General features: G+C 40.7%; 1 protein-coding gene across 1 annotated transcript in view; it reads right to left on the bottom strand.

Annotated features, from left to right (window-relative positions):
• Positions 1-17892: 17892 nt before the first annotated feature.
• The window catches only part of LOC139748212 (cell adhesion molecule Dscam2-like), a 356883-nt gene continuing 354983 nt past the window's right edge, over positions 17893-19792 (bottom strand). Inside the window, exon 35 of the mRNA XM_071661036.1 lies at positions 17893-19792. This exon is cut by the window's right edge and continues 624 nt beyond it. The gene's annotated coding sequence lies outside the window, so the exon portion shown is untranslated.

Here is a 19792-nt window from a genome sequence, read left to right as displayed (position 1 = left end):
AGTTTATATATTCATTTCTTTCGTTAATTTTCAAATGTGAATAAATAAAGAGAGAAGTACTCAAATTGAGCAACATTAAGATGTATACGTGTACTGATAATTGGATAAATAAAGATGCATATAAACTAAGCAAAAATATATTTTATAAATAATATTCTATCTTAAATCAAGCATTAAATGTAAATATGTACAGCATAATTTGTATCAATTTATATAGAGGCACGAAAAATCATTGTAGAAAGCCGTCATGAGCGAGGAAAAAGCCTGGGTGAGCGGAAGACGAACCAAACAGCAGATCATAAGGTTGGGTTGCTGCGTTGAGCTACCCGGGTGACGTCATGAGAAGGGCGGGGCCTGGACACGTCAGTTGGCGGGAAATTATCTTGGAACAAGCCCCGCCCCTCTGATGACGTCACCCGGGTAGCTTGGAGTAGCAACCCTACCTTATGATCTGCTGTTTGGCGTCTCTTCCGCTCACCCAGGCTTTTTTCGCTGCGGCGCCTGGAAATATGGGAAGTGATGGCAGTTTCTGTCTTAGTTATTTTTCCTTTGCCTAAAGTAATATATATATATATATATATATATATATATATATATATATATATATATATATATATATATATATATATATATATATATATGTATGTATATATATATATATATATATATATATATATATATATATATATATATGTATATATATATATATATATATATATATATATATATATATATATATATATATATGTATGTATATATATATATATATATATATATATATATATATATATATATATATATATATATATATATATATATAATTCCACCATTAACTGATCTGTTTAATGCTAATCATATTTGTGTATATTCTTGTTAAATAAGATTATATATTCATTTGTTTCGTTGATTTTCAAATGTGAATAAATAATACGAGAAGTTTTTATATTTATCACCCAGTAAAGTTATTTTCTTTTCCTGTTTCTATCATTTATTCAAATCTACCATTAAGTGATCTTTTTAATGCTATTTATATCTATGTATATTCTTATTAAAGTTTATATGTTTCTTTATTTCGTTATTTTCCAAATGTAAATAAATATTACGGTAAATAGTTAAATTTATCACCTATTAAAGTTGTTTTATTTTTCCTGTTCTATCATTTATCTAATTCCACCATTAAGTGGTCTTTTTAATGCTATTTATATTTATGTATATCATTATTGTACAAGTTTATATATTCAATTCTTTCGTTAATTTTCAAATGTGAATAAATAAAACGACAAATACTCAATTTGAGCAACATTAAGATGTATACGTACACTGATAATTGGATAAATAGAGATGCATATAAACTATGCAAAATATATTTTATAAATAATATTTACCATAAATCAAGCATTAAATGTAAATATGTACAGCATAATTTGTATCAATTTATATAGAGGCACGAAAAATCATTGTAGAAAGCCGTCATGAGCGAGGAAAAAGCCTGGGTGAGCGGAAGACGAACCAAACAGCAGATCATAAGGTTGGGTTGCTGCGTTGAGCTACCCGGGTGACGTCATGAGAAGGGCGGGGCCTGGACACGTCAGTTGGCGGGAATTTTTCTTGGGAACAAGCCCCGCCCCTCTGATGACGTCACCCGGGTAGCTTGGAGGAGCAACCCTACCTTATGATCTGCTGTTTGGCGTCTCTTCCGCTCACCCAGGCTTTTTTCGTTGAGGCGCCTGGAAATATGGGAAGTTATGGCAGTTTCTGTCTTAGTTATTTTTCCTTTGCCTAAAGTATAATATATATATATATATATATATATATATATATATATATATATATATATATATATATATATATATATATATATATATATATATATATATATATATATGTATACATATATTTAACTAATTCCACCATTAACTGGTCTTTTTACTGCTAATTATATCTATATATATTCTTATTAAAGCTTATATATTCCTTTATTTCGTTATTTTCCAAATGTAAATAAATATTACGATAAATAGTTAAGTTAATCACCTATTAAAGTTGTTTTATTTTTCCTGTTTCTATCATTTATCTAATTCCACCATTAAGTGGTCTTTTTAATGCTATTTATATTTATGTATATCATTATTGTACAAGTTTATATATTCATTTCTTTCGTTAATTTTCAAATGTGAATAAATAAAACGAGAAATGCTCAATTTGAGCAACATTAAGATGTATACGTACACTGATAATTGGATAAATAAAGATGCATATAAACTATGCAAAATTATATTTTATAAATAATATTCTATCTTAAATCATGCATTAAATGTAAATATGTACAGCATAATTTGTATCAATTTATATAGAGGCACGAAAAATCATTGTAGAAAGCCGTCATGAGCGAGGAAAAAGCCTGGGTGAGCGGAAGACGAACCAAACAGCAGATCATAAGGTTGGGTTGCTGCGTTGAGCTACCCGGGTGACGTCATCAGAGGGGCGGGGCTTGTACCCAACAAACTTTCCCGCCATCTGACGTGTCCAGGCCCCGCCTTTCTCGTGACGTCACCCGGTTGCGTGGAGTAGCAACCCTACCTTATGATCTGCTGTTTGGCGTCTCTTCCGCTCACCCAGGCTTTTTTCGCTGCGGCGCCTGGAAATATGGGAAGTGATGGCAGTTTCTGTCTTAGTTATTTATTTCTTTGCCAAAGTAATATATATATATATATATATATATATATATATATATATATATATATATATATATATATATATATATATATATATATATATATATATATGTAATTCCACCATTAACTGATGTGTTTTATGCCAATTATATTTGTGTATATTCTTATTAGATAAGTTCATATATTCCTTTGTTTCGTTAATTTTCAAATGTGAATAAATAATACGAGAAGTATTTATATTTCTCACCTATCAAAGTTTTATTTTCCTGTTTCTATCGTTTATTCAAATCTACCACTAAGTGATCTTTTTAATGCTATCTATATCTATGTATATTCTTATTGTATAAGTTTATATATTCGTTTCATTCGTTAATTTTCAAATGTGAATAAATAATACGAGAAATAGTGAAATTGAGCTACATTAGAATATATACGTACACTGATAACTGGATAAAAAAAAATGCTTATACTTATATAGATATTTTTTCGTAGTTTATAACCATGTTTTCTTTCTAATTATTATTATTATTATTATTATTATTATATATATATATATATATACATATATATATATATATATATATATATATATATATATATATATATATATATATATATATATATAATTCTTGGCACTTTCTTTGCCTTTTTTCATTACTTCGTAAGAAATAAATTTGTTGTTCAATGAATTAATTCTTTAAGGTCAACAAGTTTTTCTCATTTATATCTTAATTCTTATTTCTTTCCTTCGTTTGAATTATAAATATCTATATTTATCAACCATTAACGTGGCTTCACTTTTCCTGTTTCTATCATTTATCTAATTCCACCATTAACTGGTCTTTTTGGATGATGTTTATGATTACTTATATTCTTATTGAATAAGTTTATATTTTCATTTTGTTAATTTTCAAATGTGAATAAATGATACGAAAAATAATCAATTTTAGCAATATTACAATATATACGTACACTGATAATTGAATAAATAAAGATAAACTATGCATAAATGATTATATAAAAATATTCCTTAAAATAATCAATTTTAGCAATATTACAATATATACGTACACTGATAATTGAATAAATAAAGATAAACTATGCATAAATGATTATATAAAAATATTCCTTATACAGAGGCAGGAAAAGTTCATTGTAGAAAGCCGTCATGAGCGAGGAAAAAGCCTGGGTGAGCGGAAGACGAACCAAACAGCAGATCATAAGGTTGGGTTGCTGCGTTGAGCTACCCGGGTGACGTCATGAGAAGGGCGGGGCCTGGACACGTCAGATGGCGGGAAAGTTTGCTGGGTACATGCCCCGCCCCTCTGATGACGTCACCCGGGTAGCTCAGCGTAGCAACCCTACCTTATGTTGTGCTGTTTGGCGCCTCTTCCGCTCACCGAGGCATTTCCTTGCTTTTCACGGCTTCATACAGTGAGTGAATTCTGGTGTACCTATAAATAATGTCTGAAAATTCTTGGCATTTTCTTTGCCTTTTTTCATTACTCCGTAATAAGTTAATTTGTTGTTCATGTGTTTATTAAATGAATTTAGTCTTTGTCAACAATCTCTTTTCGTCTATCTTTTGATTCTTATTTCTTTCCTTCATTTACGACATCAATATCTATATTTATCAACAATGAACTTTGCTTTAGCATTATTTTTCATTTCTATCATTTATCTAATTTCGCCATGAGCTGGTGTTTTTACAATTCATATTTATGTATATTCCTATTGTATAAATTTATATATTCCTGTCTTTCATTTTCCAAATGTGAATAAATAATACGAGAACAAGTAAACATAACAGAAATGATATAAGTAAACCGATAATTGGATAATTAAAGATCCTTAAATAATGCGAATAAATTAAATAAATTCAACAGAAAGAATATACGTACACTGATAATTAAGTAAATAAAGATCCTTACGAACTAATTGAATTATTTTAATAATAGATAATGTTCTTCTCTAAATCATAAATCAAATGTATCAATATATACAGTATATCATATAACAATCAAAATATTCGTAAGCAAGAAATATCATTGTAGAAAGCCGTCATGAGCGAGGAAAAAGCCTGGGTGAGCGGAAGACGAACCAAACAGCAGATCATAAGGTTGGGTTGCTGCGTTGAGCTACCCGGGTGACGTCATCAGAGGGGCGGGGCTTGTACCCAACAAACTTTCCCGCCAACTGACGTGTCCAGGCCCCGCCCTTCCCGTGACGTCACCCGGGTAGCTCAACGTAGCAACCTTACCTTATGATCTGTTGTTTGGTTCGTCTTCCGCTCACCCAGGCTTTTTCCTCGCTGATTACGGCTTTCTACAATGATATTTCTTGCTTATGAATATTTTGATTGTTGTATAATATACCGTATATATTGATACATTTGATTTATGATTTAGAGAAGAACATTATCTATAATTAAAATAATTAAGCATAGTTTATAAGGATCTTTATTTACACAATTATCAGTGTACGTATATTCTTTCTGTTAATCATATTTACTTTTTCTTGTATTATTTAAGGCTCTTTAATTATCCAATTATCGGTTTACTTATATCATTTCTGTTATGTTTACTTGTTCTCGTATTATTTATTCACATTTGGAAAATGAAAGACAGGAATATATAAATTTATACAATAGGAATATACATAAATATAAATTGTAAAAACACCAGCTCATGGCAAAATTAGATAAATGATAGAAATGAAAAATAATGCTAAAGCAAAGTTCATTGTTGATAAATATAAATATTGATATCGTAAATGAAGGAAAGAAATAAGAATCAAAAGATAGACGAAAAAAGGTTGTTGACAAAGACTAAATTCATTGAATAAACACATGAACAACAAATTAACTTCTTACGGAGTAATGAAAAAAGGCAAAGAATATGCCAAGAATTTTCAGACATTATTTATAGGTACACCAGAATTCACTCACTGTATGAAGCCGTGAAAAGCAAGGAAATGCCTCGGTGAGCGGAAGAGGCGCCAAACAGCAGAACATAAGGTAGGGTTGCTACGCTGAGCTACCCGGGTGACGTCATCAGAGGGGCGGGGCATGTACCCAACAAACTATCCGACCATCAGCTGTGTCCAGGCCCCGCCCTTCTCGTGACGTCACCCGGGTAGCTTGGAGGAGCAACCCTACCTTATGATCTGCTGCTTGGCGCCTCTTTCGCTCAGTCTGGCCTTTCCTCTCTCATATGGCTTCATTGAATTTACGGTTTATTCATATATATCTGCCTATAACTATATATTTTTTGTATCATTTATTTATGTATTTATAATTACAAATAAACAATGAAATTTTTATTAATTTTATTTTGTTTATTTATTGATTTTGCATAGTTTTCTGCAATACTTTAATTTTTTTAAAAAAATACATTTAAATAAAATGTTTTAATTAAATATCAATATCTTATAGTTGATGTTGATTTCTTCTTGCTTAATGTATCTTCTTAACATTCATCTGAAATCATTCATTGGTCGATCTGTATCTTTTTCTACTTGGCATACGAACATTTCTCGTTTCATTTATATCATGTTTTCATGCTGTATTTGCGTCTTTTTGATCATTTTCATTTATGTGCTCCCGGTTTCCTGTTTTTGAATTACTATTTGTTATATTTCAAATTATTTTTTCAGTTAAGATGAGTTTAACAGGCTTTTATAATTGATTTCTTGGTTTTTTTTATTCATTTCCTTTATTTTGTATATAAACATCTATAGACATTGTTTTTCCATTATTTCCCGTGTTTTTATCATTTATCTCTCTTCCCATACGACGGGGTTTTATATGATATATTCTTATATATGTTTATATGTGCACTCTTGAGAGATATGGATATGTGTGTGTGTGTTACCGGACTCCACTCGCAGGCGGTAGCACCGTGAGCCAGAAGTCACCATGTGTGGAGGCTACATCTTCATCAGTGGACGGGGAGAGAGGAGTTGAAAATACTCGCTGAAGGCCTCCCTGCTCCTGCGTGGAGTGCATCCAGCCTTGACGCTTGTATATATACACACACCAGGCCCATAAAAATCTATGGATAAAGATAAAGATAGGGGTTATCTCGCGTTATTCTTGCTCTCGTGTTAAACTCATTCATGTATAGCAGCTGGGCGATGATCAGGGGATTCGAACCCTGAGTTCCTCAACCTGAGTGCCCTTTTATTAGACCAGACGCACTGCTTTGGGAACCCGAAGTTAGGAAAGCTCAGTTGAACAAGATACACACACACACACACACAACCACACACACACACACACAAGACGACACACACAAGACGACACACACACAACCACACACACACAAGACGACACACACACACACACAAAGGCACATACACACACACAAACATATACACAGTAGAGGAGAAAAAGAGTTATTAATATTTCTAATAGGAGGACCTGTAGACAACTGTATGTGTTTTGTTTCAGTGTTTAACGTTGTAATAATCACTATACATTCTTAATTACGGCCATCAAGGGTGTTAATGGCCGGCTCAATCATCTCTAATATTTACCAAATGGCGTCTTGGTTCGTCTCTACGATGTATATCAACTGACTGTTATATTTCTCTCTTGTGTCTCCCCTGATGATGTGATTATGACACGAAAGTGCACTTGGGAACTTACCGTGTTTCATTTTCCCCGTGGACTCAGAGGAATATATATATATATCTTTTCTTTCTTTTTTTCAAACTATTCGCCATTTCCCGCGTTAGCGAGGTAGCGTTAAGAACAGAAGACTGGGCCTTGGAGGGCATATCCTCACCTGGCCCCCTTCTCTGTTCCTTGTTTTGGAAAATTAAAAAAAAACGAGAGGGGAAGATTTCCAGCCCCCCGCTCCCTCCCCTTTTAGTCGCCTTCTACGACACGCAGGGAATACGTGGGAAGTATGTGAATATGTGAACTATTAAGGTAATTTAGTGAGTTTTTCTATTGTAGTGTTTATATCTTAATACTACATCCCCCCCCCCCCCTCCCTTCCTGACGTTATCAGCGGCCGATGTTTTGTGATAACACAGCAAGGGGGGGGGGGGAGATCTGGCGAGATGCATTAGATTGGGGTTGGAACTCTGTAACACAGCAGGTGGGGCTCTGTAACACAGCACTTGAGGGTCTGTAACACAGCACGTATGGGTTCTATAACACAGCAGGTGGGGTTCCTTTAACACAGTACCTGGGGCTCTTTAACACAGCAGTGGGGCTCTGTAACACAGCACTTGGGGGTCTGTAACGCAGCACTTGGGGTTCTGTAACAGAGGTGGGGTTCCCTTAACGCAGCAGGGTGGGGTTCTGTAACACAGCAGCAGGTGGGGTTCCACTAACACAGCAGCAGGTGGGGTTCCACTAACACAGCAGCAGGTGGGGTTCCACTAACACAGCAGCAGGTGGGGTTCCACTAACACAGCAGCAGGTGAGGTTCCACTAACACAGCAGCAGGTGGGGTTCCACTAACACAGCAGCAGGTGGGGTTCCACTAACACAGCAGCAGGTGGGGTTCCCTTAACACAGCAGCAGGTGGGGTTCCCTTAACACAGCAGCAGGTGGGGTTCCACTAACACAGCAGCAGGTGGGGTTCCACTAACACAGCAGCAGGTGAGGTTCCACTAACACAGCAGCAGGTCGGGTTCCACTAACACAGCAGCAGGTGGGGTTCCACTAACACAGCAGCAGGTGGGGTTCCACTAACACAGCAGCAGGTGGGGTTCCTCTAACACAGCAGCAGGTGGGGTTCCTCTAACACAGCAGCAGGTGGGGTTCCTCTAACACAGCAGCAGGTGGGGTTCCTCTAACACAGCAGCAGGTGGGGTTCCACTAACACAGCAGCAGGTGAGGTTCCACTAACACAGCAGCAGGTGGGGTTCCACTAACACAGCAGCAGGTTGGGTTCCACTAACACAGCAGCAGGTGGGGTTCCACTAACACAGCAGCAGGTGAGGTTCCACTAACACAGCAGCAGGTGGGGTTCCACTAACACAGCAGCAGGTGGGGTTCCACTAACACAGCAGCAGGTGGGGTTCCACTAACACAGCAGCAGGTGGGGTTCCTCTAACACAGCAGCAGGTGGGGTTCCTCTAACACAGCAGCAGGTGGGGTTCCTCTAACACAGCAGCAGGTGGGGTTCCACTAACACAGCAGCAGGTGAGGTTCCACTAACACAGCAGCAGGTGGGGTTCCTCTAACACAGCAGCAGGTGGGGTTCCTCTAACACAGCAGCAGGTGGGGTTCCTCTAACACAGCAGCAGGTGGGGTTCCTCTAACACAGCAGCAGGTGGGGTTCCTCTAACACAGCAGCAGGTGGGGTTCCACTAACACAGCAGCAGGTGGGGTTCCTCTAACACAGCAGCAGGTGGGGTTCCACTAACACAGCAGCAGGTGGGGTTCCACTAACACAGCAGCAGGTGGGGTTCCTCTAACACAGCAGCAGGTGGGGTTCCTCTAACACAGCAGCAGGTGGGGTTCCTCTAACACAGCAGCAGGTGGGGTTCCACTAACACAGCAGCAGGTGGGGTTCCTCTAACACAGCAGCAGGTGGGGTTCCACTAACACAGCAGCAGGTGGGGTTCCACTAACACAGCAGCAGGTGGGGTTCCACTAACACAGCAGCAGGTGGGGTTCCTCTAACACAGCAGCAGGTGGGGTTCCACTAACACAGCAGCAGGTGGGGTTCCTCTAACACAGCAGCAGGTGGGGTTCCACTAACACAGCAGCAGGTGGGGTTCCTCTAACACAGCAGCAGGTGGGGTTCCACTAACACAGCAGCAGGTGGGGTTCCACTAACACAGCAGCAGGTGGGGTTCCACTAACACAGCAGCAGGTGGGGTTCCACTAACACAGCAGCAGGTGGGGTTCCACTAACACAGCAGCAGGTGGGGTTCCACTAACACAGCAGCAGGTGGGGTTCCTCTAACACAGCAGCAGGTGGGGTTCCACTAACACAGCAGCAGGTGGGGTTCCTCTAACACAGCAGCAGGTGGGGTTCCACTAACACAGCAGCAGGTGGGGTTCCACTAACACAGCAGCAGGTGGGGTTCCACTAACACAGCAGCAGGTGGGGTTCCTCTAACACAGCAGCAGGTGGGGTTCCACTAACACAGCAGCAGTGGGGTTCCACTAACACAGCAGCAGGTGGGGTTCCACTAACACAGCAGCAGGTGGGGTTCCACTAACACAGCAGCAGGTGGGGTTCCACTAACACAGCAGCAGGTGGGGTTCCACTAACACAGCAGCAGGTGGGGTTCCTCTAAACACAGCAGCAGGTGGGGTTCTCTAACACAGCAGCAGGTGGGGTTCCTCTAACACAGCAGCAGGTGGGGTTCCACTAACACAGCAGCAGGTGGGGGTTCCTCTAACACAGCAGCAGGTGGGGTTCCACTAACACAGCAGCAGGTGGGGTTCCTCTAACACAGCAGCAGGTGGGGTTCCTCTAACACAGCAGCAGGTGGGGTTCCTCTAACACAGCAGCAGGTGGGGTTCCTCTAACACAGCAGCAGGTGGGGTTCCACTAACACAGCAGCAGGTGGGGTTCCTCTAACACAGCAGCAGGTGGGGTTCCACTAACACAGCAGCAGGTGGGGTTCCTCTAACACAGCAGCAGGTGGGGTTCCACTAACACAGCAGCAGGTGGGGTTCCACTAACACAGCAGCAGGTGGGGTTCCTCTAACACAGCAGCAGGTGGGGTTCCTCTAACACAGCAGCAGGTGGGGTTCCACTAACACAGCAGCAGGTGGGGTTCCACTAACACAGCAGCAGGTGGGGTTCCACTAACACAGCAGCAGGTGGGGTTCCACTAACACAGCAGCAGGTCGGGTTCTGGAGCGACAAGAAACAAGACTCGCTTTGTTTCCCCCCATGACGTCACCGCAGAACGGCCAGCCCAGCAATCGTTTCTGACGTCATGGCAGTCACAACCCGTTTTCTCAACTGATGTTTGAATCCCGTTTTTCTTCTTTTCTTTTTCTTGGGATTACAAAATAAAATGAAGATCGGGTTATAGTGATGGGTGATTTAGATGCGAAGGTGAGTAATGTGGCAGTTGAGGGTATATAATTGGTGTACATGGGGGTATTCAGTGCTGTGAATGGAAATGGTGAAGAGCTTGTGGATTTGTGTGCCGAAGAAAGACTAGTGATTAGGAAATACCTGTAAAAGAGAGACTTTTGAACGTTAATGTGCTGAGAGGGGGCAGCTGGAGGGATGTCTGAGCACTATCTTGTGGAGGCGAGGGTGATTTGTAGTTGTCAAAAAAGAAGAATGTTGGGGAGAAGTGAGTGGTAAGGGTAAAAGAGTTTGGTAAAGCGACGTGTGAGAAAGAAGTACCAGGAGAGATTGTGTTGAATGGCAAAAGGGTAGAGGAAATGACGTGAGGGGAGTGGGGTAAGGAATGGGATGTATTTAAGGAAACGGTGGTGGCACGTGCAAAAGATGCATGTGGCATAAGAATGGTGGGAGGTAGGCAGATTAGAAAGGGTAGTGAGTGGTGGGATGAAGAAGTTGTCAGTGAAAGAGAAAGAGACATTTGGACGATACTTGCAAGGAAGGAGTGCAGATGACTGGGAGGTAAGGGGGCAAGGGTGGAAGTAATAACAGCTAAACATGAAGTGAGAAGGAGATGGCGTGAGTATTTTGGTCTGTTGAAGGTGTTTGATGACAAAGTGTCAATGTAAGGTGTTTTGATAGGGGTGGTGTGCCAAGTGAGAAGGCCAGGAAGAGTGGTTTGGTAAAGAGAGAAGAGGTAGTGAAAGCTTAGTGGAAGATGAAATCCGGCAAGGCGGCGGGTTGGACGGTATTGCAGTAGAATTTATCAGGAAGGGAGGGGGTGGGAGGGGGTAACTGCGTTGTTGATTGGTTGGTAAAGATATTCAGCGTATGGATGGATCAAGGTGAAGTGCCTGAGTATTGGCGGGAAGCATGTGTAGCGCCATTCTACAAGAGCAAGTGGGATAAAGGTGAGTGTTCAAACTACAGAGGTATAAGTTTGTTGAGTGTTCCTGGAAAATTTTATGGGAGGGTATTGATTAAGAGGGTAAAGACGTACAGAGCATCAGATTGGGGAAGAGCAGTGTGGTTTCAGAAGTGGTAGAGGATGTGTGGATCAGGTCTTTGCTTTGAAGGATGTGTCCGTTTCCTGGCGTTACCTCGCTGACACGGGAAACGGCGATCAAGCATATTGATAAATGAATATATACATGAGGATGTTCAGGATTTTTCTGTTGTTCGTTAGAGGCTGACGGCCTTGATTTAGGGTCAGGTCACACAGGTCACTGGTATCCATGGTTGAGAGTGTAGTGATATCAATAGTGTAGTGAAGATAAAGCTCAATTAAAAATGTAAGTTTCGTGAATAAGAATGTGTACAGAAAATTTTTGTTGACCCCCCCAACCCCGTAAGGGGTCAGGTCAAAGGTCGTGAGGTTACCGAAGATACAGTGTAGATGAGGGTGTGGTGAAATATATGGGTGTCGTAACCATAAGGGTGTAGTGAAGATGGCCTTTGTCTTTGGTGAGGTTGTAGTGAAGATGACTTTTGCAGTATCTTTGGTTAGGGTGTAGTGAAGAAGACCTTTGCAGCATCTTTGGTGATTGTGTAGTGAAGATGACCTTTGCAGTGTCTTTGGTGAGGGTGTAGTGAAGTTGACCTTTGCGGTATCTTTGGTGAGGGTGAAGATGACCTTTGCAGTGTCTTTGGTGAGGGTGTAGTGAAGGTGACCTTTGCAGTGTCTTTGGTGAGGGTGTAGTGAAGATGACCTTTGCAGTATCTTTCGTGAGGGTGAAGATGACCTTTGCAGTGTCTTTGGTGAGGGTGTAGTGAAGATGACCTTTGCAGTGTCTTTGGTGAGGGTGTAGGGAAGATAATTCTACTACTCTTTCTCCCCCTAGCGTAAGTATCCTATTGTTTATTTACCTACCGTAAGTTCCCTACTGACCACTTACCTACCGTGAGTACCCTAATGGCCACTTACACATCGTAAGTACCCTATTGACCACTCACCTTTCGTGAGTATCCTACTGGCCACTTACCTAGCGTACCTTAATGACCACTTACGTAGCACAAGTACCCTACTGACCACTTACGTACCATAAGTACCCTACTAACCACTTAACTAGTGTAAGTACCATACCGACCACTTACCTACCATAAGTACCTTACTGACTACTTACCTAGCCTAAGTACTCTACTGACCACTTACCTAGCGTAAGTACCCTTCTGACAACTTACCTAGCCTAAGTGCCCTACTGACCACTCAACTAGTGTAAGTGTCCTACTGACCACTTAGCGTATCTTTCCCTCATACGACAGCTACTTGCATCGTTGCATCACTGGCAAACATCATAATATATCCTCACATTATCATATCTGTTTACCTGTACAATCTTTACTAATTTCTCGCGTTCTATGTCGGACATACAAGTTGCTGTGCACCACTTGACATGTAAGTTGGTTAAAAGCCACAGATAAGGATATGGCACAGGTATTATATTGCGTCAAATTCTCCAAATCAAACAACGTCCGGCCTGAGGGAGGAAAAGGACGACGAAGAGAACCAACGAGGATAAGAATCAAGCATGTGCGACCCATGCTCTGCATGTCCTGCTTCAAGAGGAAGAAGACTTTAGCTAAGGTTGTGTTCCAGGAAGATGCATGGAAAGAGGGGCAACAAGATTCTTCCAGGCTCGAACAAAACTTCAACCAGGTGGTCACCACCCTACATCATCCTATGGGCGTGGAAGACACCACCAGCCATTTCAACAATGCTATTCTGTTAATTGAACTGCTTTCCAAGAAACGGGTCATCAGTAAGGTGAAGGTCAGTTATTTCTATGTTTACCTACACGCTGACGAGGAGCACATCGCAGTCCACTTCCCCGATGGGGATGGGTCGTCCTCGTCCGTGGTCTACTTCAAGGTGAAGACTGAGACCACAGAAGAATAGGAGCCAGTCGACATACATCAAAAGGAAGCAGTCGAGATACATCAAAAGGAACTAGTCGAGATACATCAAAAGGAACCAGTCCAGATACATCAAAAAGAACTAGTCGAGATATATCAAAAAGAACCAGTCGAGATATATCAAAAGGAACCAGTCGAGATACATCAAAAGGAACCAGTCCAGATACATCAAAAAGAACCAGTCGAGATATATCAAAAGGAACCAGTCGAGATACATCAAAAGGAACCAGTCGAGATACATCAAAAGGAACCAATCGAGATTCATCAAAAGGAACCAGTCGAGATTCATCAAAAGGAACCAATCGAGATACATCAAAAGGAACCAATCGAGATACATCAAAAGGAACCAATGGTTGAGTCACAGGAACCAATGGCTGAGTTAGACGCGGGCCTTCCGTCAGAACAGACCAATCTTGATACCAGAGAAGCAGAGGACCAGCCTTTGTCTCCATCACCCACACAATGTGATGCTGAAAGGACAAAGGACCAGAGTCCTTCGTCAGGCACGTCTGAAAGGAAGAGTGGTGAAAAGATGAACAGCAACGACTCCAACACCGAACAACGAAAACCAACAGAAGAACTATAACAACAGGAGCCACCTGTGTCAGACCCCAAGGCAGAGGTGCCGAGCGCGGGAACAACCCACCGGATGAAGACGAAAACAGCTCAAGATGGACCTAACCTCGACAGGCCCACAGCCAAGAAGGGAGGATTTGCGGGCAAGTCCACGAAAGATTGCACAAGTTTGTCATCTAAAGCTACTGAACTCGCTACCTTGTTACAAACAAGAAGAAGAAGAAGAACCAGGTCTCTATGGAGGACTTTGATTGGGGTGCTGCTCTTCCTGAATGTTTTCATTCTAATCCCTTGCTGGCTCTGGTTCTCAATGAACTTCAACGAAACAGAAGAAGAATGGAAAAGAAAGGCCGAGAAGTTAGTTGCGGATATCCTGATCGAAAAGAAAAAGTTCAGTCATTACTGAGGAGCCGCTTGAAAACCTCTCCTCCACAACAGACCAAACTGTTCTACTTAGAATGACCGTTAATCTAATGTTTATATCTTTATTGTGAAAAACATTCTAGAATTATAAACAATAATATAAATGTATATATATGGCTGCTCGTGAAGTGTTCCTCATGACACGTCCAGCCAGTACCGAGCTCAAGTATTCGTACAATTTTTGGAGAATATGAGCTGATTATTCAATAGTAATTAAATTTTATTCCATGGCGTCTGATTACCTGAAGCATCACAAAAGAAACCCAATGAGATGAGAGTAGGAAATTCCAGTGGCTAAAACTTACATCACTTTCATTTCATTTTATTTCTATTTTTCCTTCTTATATGATGAACTTTAGGGAGAATAAAAAAATGTTTTGGAAGGAGGTGAATAACGTGCATAAGACAAGTCTTGAGCATTAGATTGGGGAAGAGCAGTGTGGTTTCAGAAGTGGTAGAGGATGTGTGGATCAGGTGTTTGCTTTGAAGGATGACCTGACCCCGTGACGAGGTCAAAGGTCGTGAGATTCCTGAAGATAAAATGTGGATGATGGTACGGTGGAATATAAGGATGTCGTGACCATAAGGGTGTAGTGAAGATGGCCTTTGTCTTTGGTGATGGTGTAGTGAAGATGACCTTTGCAGTGTCTTTGGTGAGGGTGTAGTGAAGATGACCTTTGCAGTAACTTCGGTGAGGGTGTAGTGAAGATGACCTTTGCAGTGTCTTTGGTGAGGGTGTAGTGAAGATAGCCTTTGCAGTGTCTTTGGTGAGGGTGTAGTGAAGATGACCTTTGCAGTAACTTCGGTGAGGGTGTAGTGAAGATGACCTTTGCAGTGTCTTTGGTGAGGGTGTAGTGAAGATAGGTCTACTACTCTTTCCCTCCAATAGTAAAGTACTCTACTGACTACTTACCTAGCGTAAGTACCCTACTGGCTCATCTAGCGTAAACACCCTACTGATCACTCACCTAGCGTAAGTGCCCTACTGACCACTAGCTTTCTCGCCATCTCAGCATTCTTCTTAAGACAGCTACTTGCATCGTTGCATCACTGGCAAAGATCATAACATATCCTCACATGATCATGATATCTGTTTACCTGTACTTTCTTCTTACCTGTACTATCTTTACTAATTTCTCGCGTTCTATGTCGGACATACAAGTTGCTGTGCACCACTTGACATGTAAGTTGGTTAAAAGCCACAGATAAGGATATGGCACAGGTATTATATTGCGTCAAATTCTCCAAATCAAACAACGTCCGGCCTGAGGGAGGAAAAGGACGACGAAGAGAACCAACGAGGATAAGAATCAAGCATGTGCGACCCATGCTCTGCATGTCCTGCTTCAAGAGGAAGAAGACTTTAGCTAAGGTTGTGTTCCAGGAAGATGCATGGAAAGAGGGGCAACAAGATTCTTCCAGGCTCGAACAAGACTTCAACCAGGTGGTCACCACCCTACATCATCCCATGGGCGTGGAAGACACCACCAGCCATTTCAACAATGCTATTCTGTTAATTGAACTGCTTTCCAAGAAACGGGTCATCAGTAAGGTGAAGGTCAGTTATTTCTATGTTTACCTACACGCTGACGAGGAGCATATCGCAGTCCACTTCCCCGATGGGGATGGGTCGTCCTCGTCCGTGGTCTACTTCAAGGTGAAGACTGAGACCACAGAAGAATAGGAGCCAGTCGACATACCTCAAAAGGAACCAGTCGACATACATCAAAAGGAACCAGTCGAAATACATCAAAAGGAAACAGTCGAGATACATCAAAAGGAACCAGTCCAGATACATGAAAAGGAACCAGTCGAGATACATCAAAAGGAACCAGTCCAGATACATGAAAAGGAACCAGTCGAGATACATCAAAAGGAACCAATGGTTGAGTTAGACGCGGGCCTTCCGTCAGAACAGACCAAACCTGATACCAGGGAAGCAGAGGACCAGCCTTTGTCTCCATCACCCACACAATGTGATGCTGAAAGGACAAAGGACCAGAGTCCTTCGTCAGGCACGTCTGAAAGGAAGAGTGGTGAAAAGATGAACAGCAACGACTCCAACACCGAACAACGAAAACCAACAGAAAAACTATAACAACAGGAGCCACCTGTGTCAGACCCCAAGGCAGAGGTGCCGAGCGCGGGAACAACCCACCGGATGAAGACGAAAACAGCTCAAGATGGACCTAACCTCGACAGGCCCACAGCCAAGAAGGGAAGATTTGCGGGCAAGTCCACGAAAGGTTTCACAAGTATGCCATCGAGAGCTACGGAACACACTACCTTCTTACACACACAAACAGGAACCAGGTCACTATGGAGGCCTTTCCTTGGGATATTAATGCTCGTAAGTATTGCCCTGCTGATCCCTTGCTGGTTCTGGTTCACAAACTACCTCAACGAAGAGCTAGAAAAGGAATGGAAAAGGGAGGCTGAGAAGTTAGTCGCGGACAGTATTTACTGGGGGGAGAATGATGTCCAGTTCCCAGACTTTGATGTCGATGGGGATGATGATGACGATCTAAATCTTGCGTACACATTCTGAGGAAATAAATAAACAATCGGTCGTCGCTGAGGAGCCACCTTGAAAACTTCTCCTCCACAGACCAAACTGTTCTACTAAGAATGACCTTTCATCTAATGTTATATCTTTATTGTGAAAAAAACATTCTAGAATCATAAACACTAATATAAATGTATATATATATATATATATATATATATATATATATATATATATATATATATATATATATATATATATATATGGCTGCTCGTGAAGTGTTCTTCATGACACATCCAGCCAGTACAGGGATCAAGTATTTTGTACATACATTTTTGGAGGATGCGAGATGATTATTTGCAGACAAAATAAAAGACCCGGTAAAGTCACCATTTGAAACCGGTGGACCCTCAATAGTAAGTACTTTTTACGCTGAATTCGAATCTGTTTTTTAGAGGTTTTCTATCAGGCATGGTCTTTAAGTGACAGTGCAATCCAATTTGACAATAAGTCTATATCACTCTTTCCTAAACAAGGCTGGTACTTACACTTTAATAAACTTACCTCTATAATCGTAGAAGTGTGTTCGATTTTCGTCTCTATATTTGGCCTTAGGCACATCCCTCCTTGGTGGTGTTGTCCAGCAGTAACCTGCCAAAACAAGAAGGGCTCCCAACTTTCCACGTTTGTGTGGGTCAGTCGTTGTTAGAGAGTTGATGGAACACATGATTGAAAATCACAATATCACACCAGAAACACTTTTCTTTATTTGTCTCTTTGGGTGGTTGGGGGGGTTGGGGAAGGGGAGAGGTGGGTGGGGGGATGGGGGGTATATATATATATATATGTATATATATCAATATAGAAAACAGTAATATCATCACACATGATGAACATTCATGTTATTCTGCAAAACACATACAAATGCATGGAGATCCTGTGGAAGATTTTGGAAAGTCTGTATTTGTTTACAACTCTCTAAGCTGAACAAAAACACACACACACACACACACACACACACACACACACACACACAAAATAAAGAGATTTCATTGGATTAGTACACTAGTGGAATAATGATGATAATGATAATAATGATTATAATAAGTACTACTATCACCGTATTTTCTATTACAGATCCTGGCGTCATGTCAGTGTAGACAATGAAAGTTATCCTATCATTTTGTTTATCTGTAACAGGCTGGTTGGCTGGTACACAACCTTTCACGTCGACAAGAGGAGTAAACACGTGATGGGAAGACGTAGTAAACAAACACAAGAATCGGTATGTACAGTGAGAATGTAAATGGTCAACATTTCCTTTTTCCTTTTGAGTTAACAAGAGCCTTGCTTCTCCTCTGGAGGTTATGACATAGGCCTACAAAGGGAGGCCAAGTAACCAGCCAATTGACATAAAAAGGAACATTCAAATTGAGCTGTTTTTGAAATGCCATTAACATACGTGGGCCAACTGTTCCCGTAATTAAATCAGTTAGCAGTTGATAAATATTGAATCCGGAAACGAAAACATGACATATACGATAAACATATATATATATATATATATATATATATATATATATATATATATATATATATATATATATATATATATATATATATATATATGATATTTAACAATCTATCTCCATTAAAATGCCACGCTCATCAAAACAACATTAGAGAAACTGTATGGTTGAGGGAACACTTCACTGAGGGGTTACCACTTATATCAATTACTTCGCGTGATAAATGAAAGCTTACGTTATTTATATATATATATATATATATATATATATATATATATATATATATATATATATATATATATATATATATATAAAATCACTCTTGATTTCTCCTTTATACACAGGAGACACAGGGAATCTGATTGTAATTAATAGGAAGAACGTAAAAATATGATAATCATATCCTTCATCACAGCATTTCAGACACTTGGCGTCTACATCGCCAAAAAGTGTGCAAGTTAAGAAATCATTCAAAGTACCACTTGGTCCTATACGCAACCTCAGAGTGGAAATATAGATTTAATGCCTCACCATCTCTCTCTCTCTCTCTCACACACACACACACACATCCAGTTTAATTATTTTGAAAGTCCGTTCTGTTTGTGCAATTTTCAGGGCGTCGCCTTTTCAAGAATGTGTCATTTCACAATGCCATTGAGGCTTTCAGTCCGCGAGGGAAATGGGACACGACAAGTTCCCAAGTGCACTTTCGTGGCATAATCACATCATCAGGGGAGACACAAGAAAGACTGAAAGCGTCCCCTGTCTGTATGATATGTTTCAGGTCTGTACGTGCACTGAACTGTCAAATACCACTTATGAAAGACTTTCACCGCAGATTCTGTCAACGCTCCTGAAGGAGAGGGGTGGGATAGGGGGGAGAGGAGAAGTCAGTTCTGTAGCCGGCCTACACTGAACTACCCACCCCATCGTTAGCTATCCATGGGAAACGGAGAAAGGCGGCGCACAGGAGAGATCCTTCGAAGAACGGTCGCCGGAAGGGCCTCGCCCTCCTGAAGGAGTCATCGTACAGTTCCTGGGTTCGACGACTTAACCAGGGGTTAAGTTGTACTTAAGGGTACTTCAGGGGTTTCAGTGGTCGTACTTCAGGAG

This window comes from Panulirus ornatus, chromosome 73 (assembly GCF_036320965.1).
Source record: "Panulirus ornatus isolate Po-2019 chromosome 73, ASM3632096v1, whole genome shotgun sequence".
Taxonomy (NCBI): domain Eukaryota; kingdom Metazoa; phylum Arthropoda; class Malacostraca; order Decapoda; family Palinuridae; genus Panulirus; species Panulirus ornatus.
This window is presented reverse-complemented; position numbering and strand designations above follow the sequence as displayed.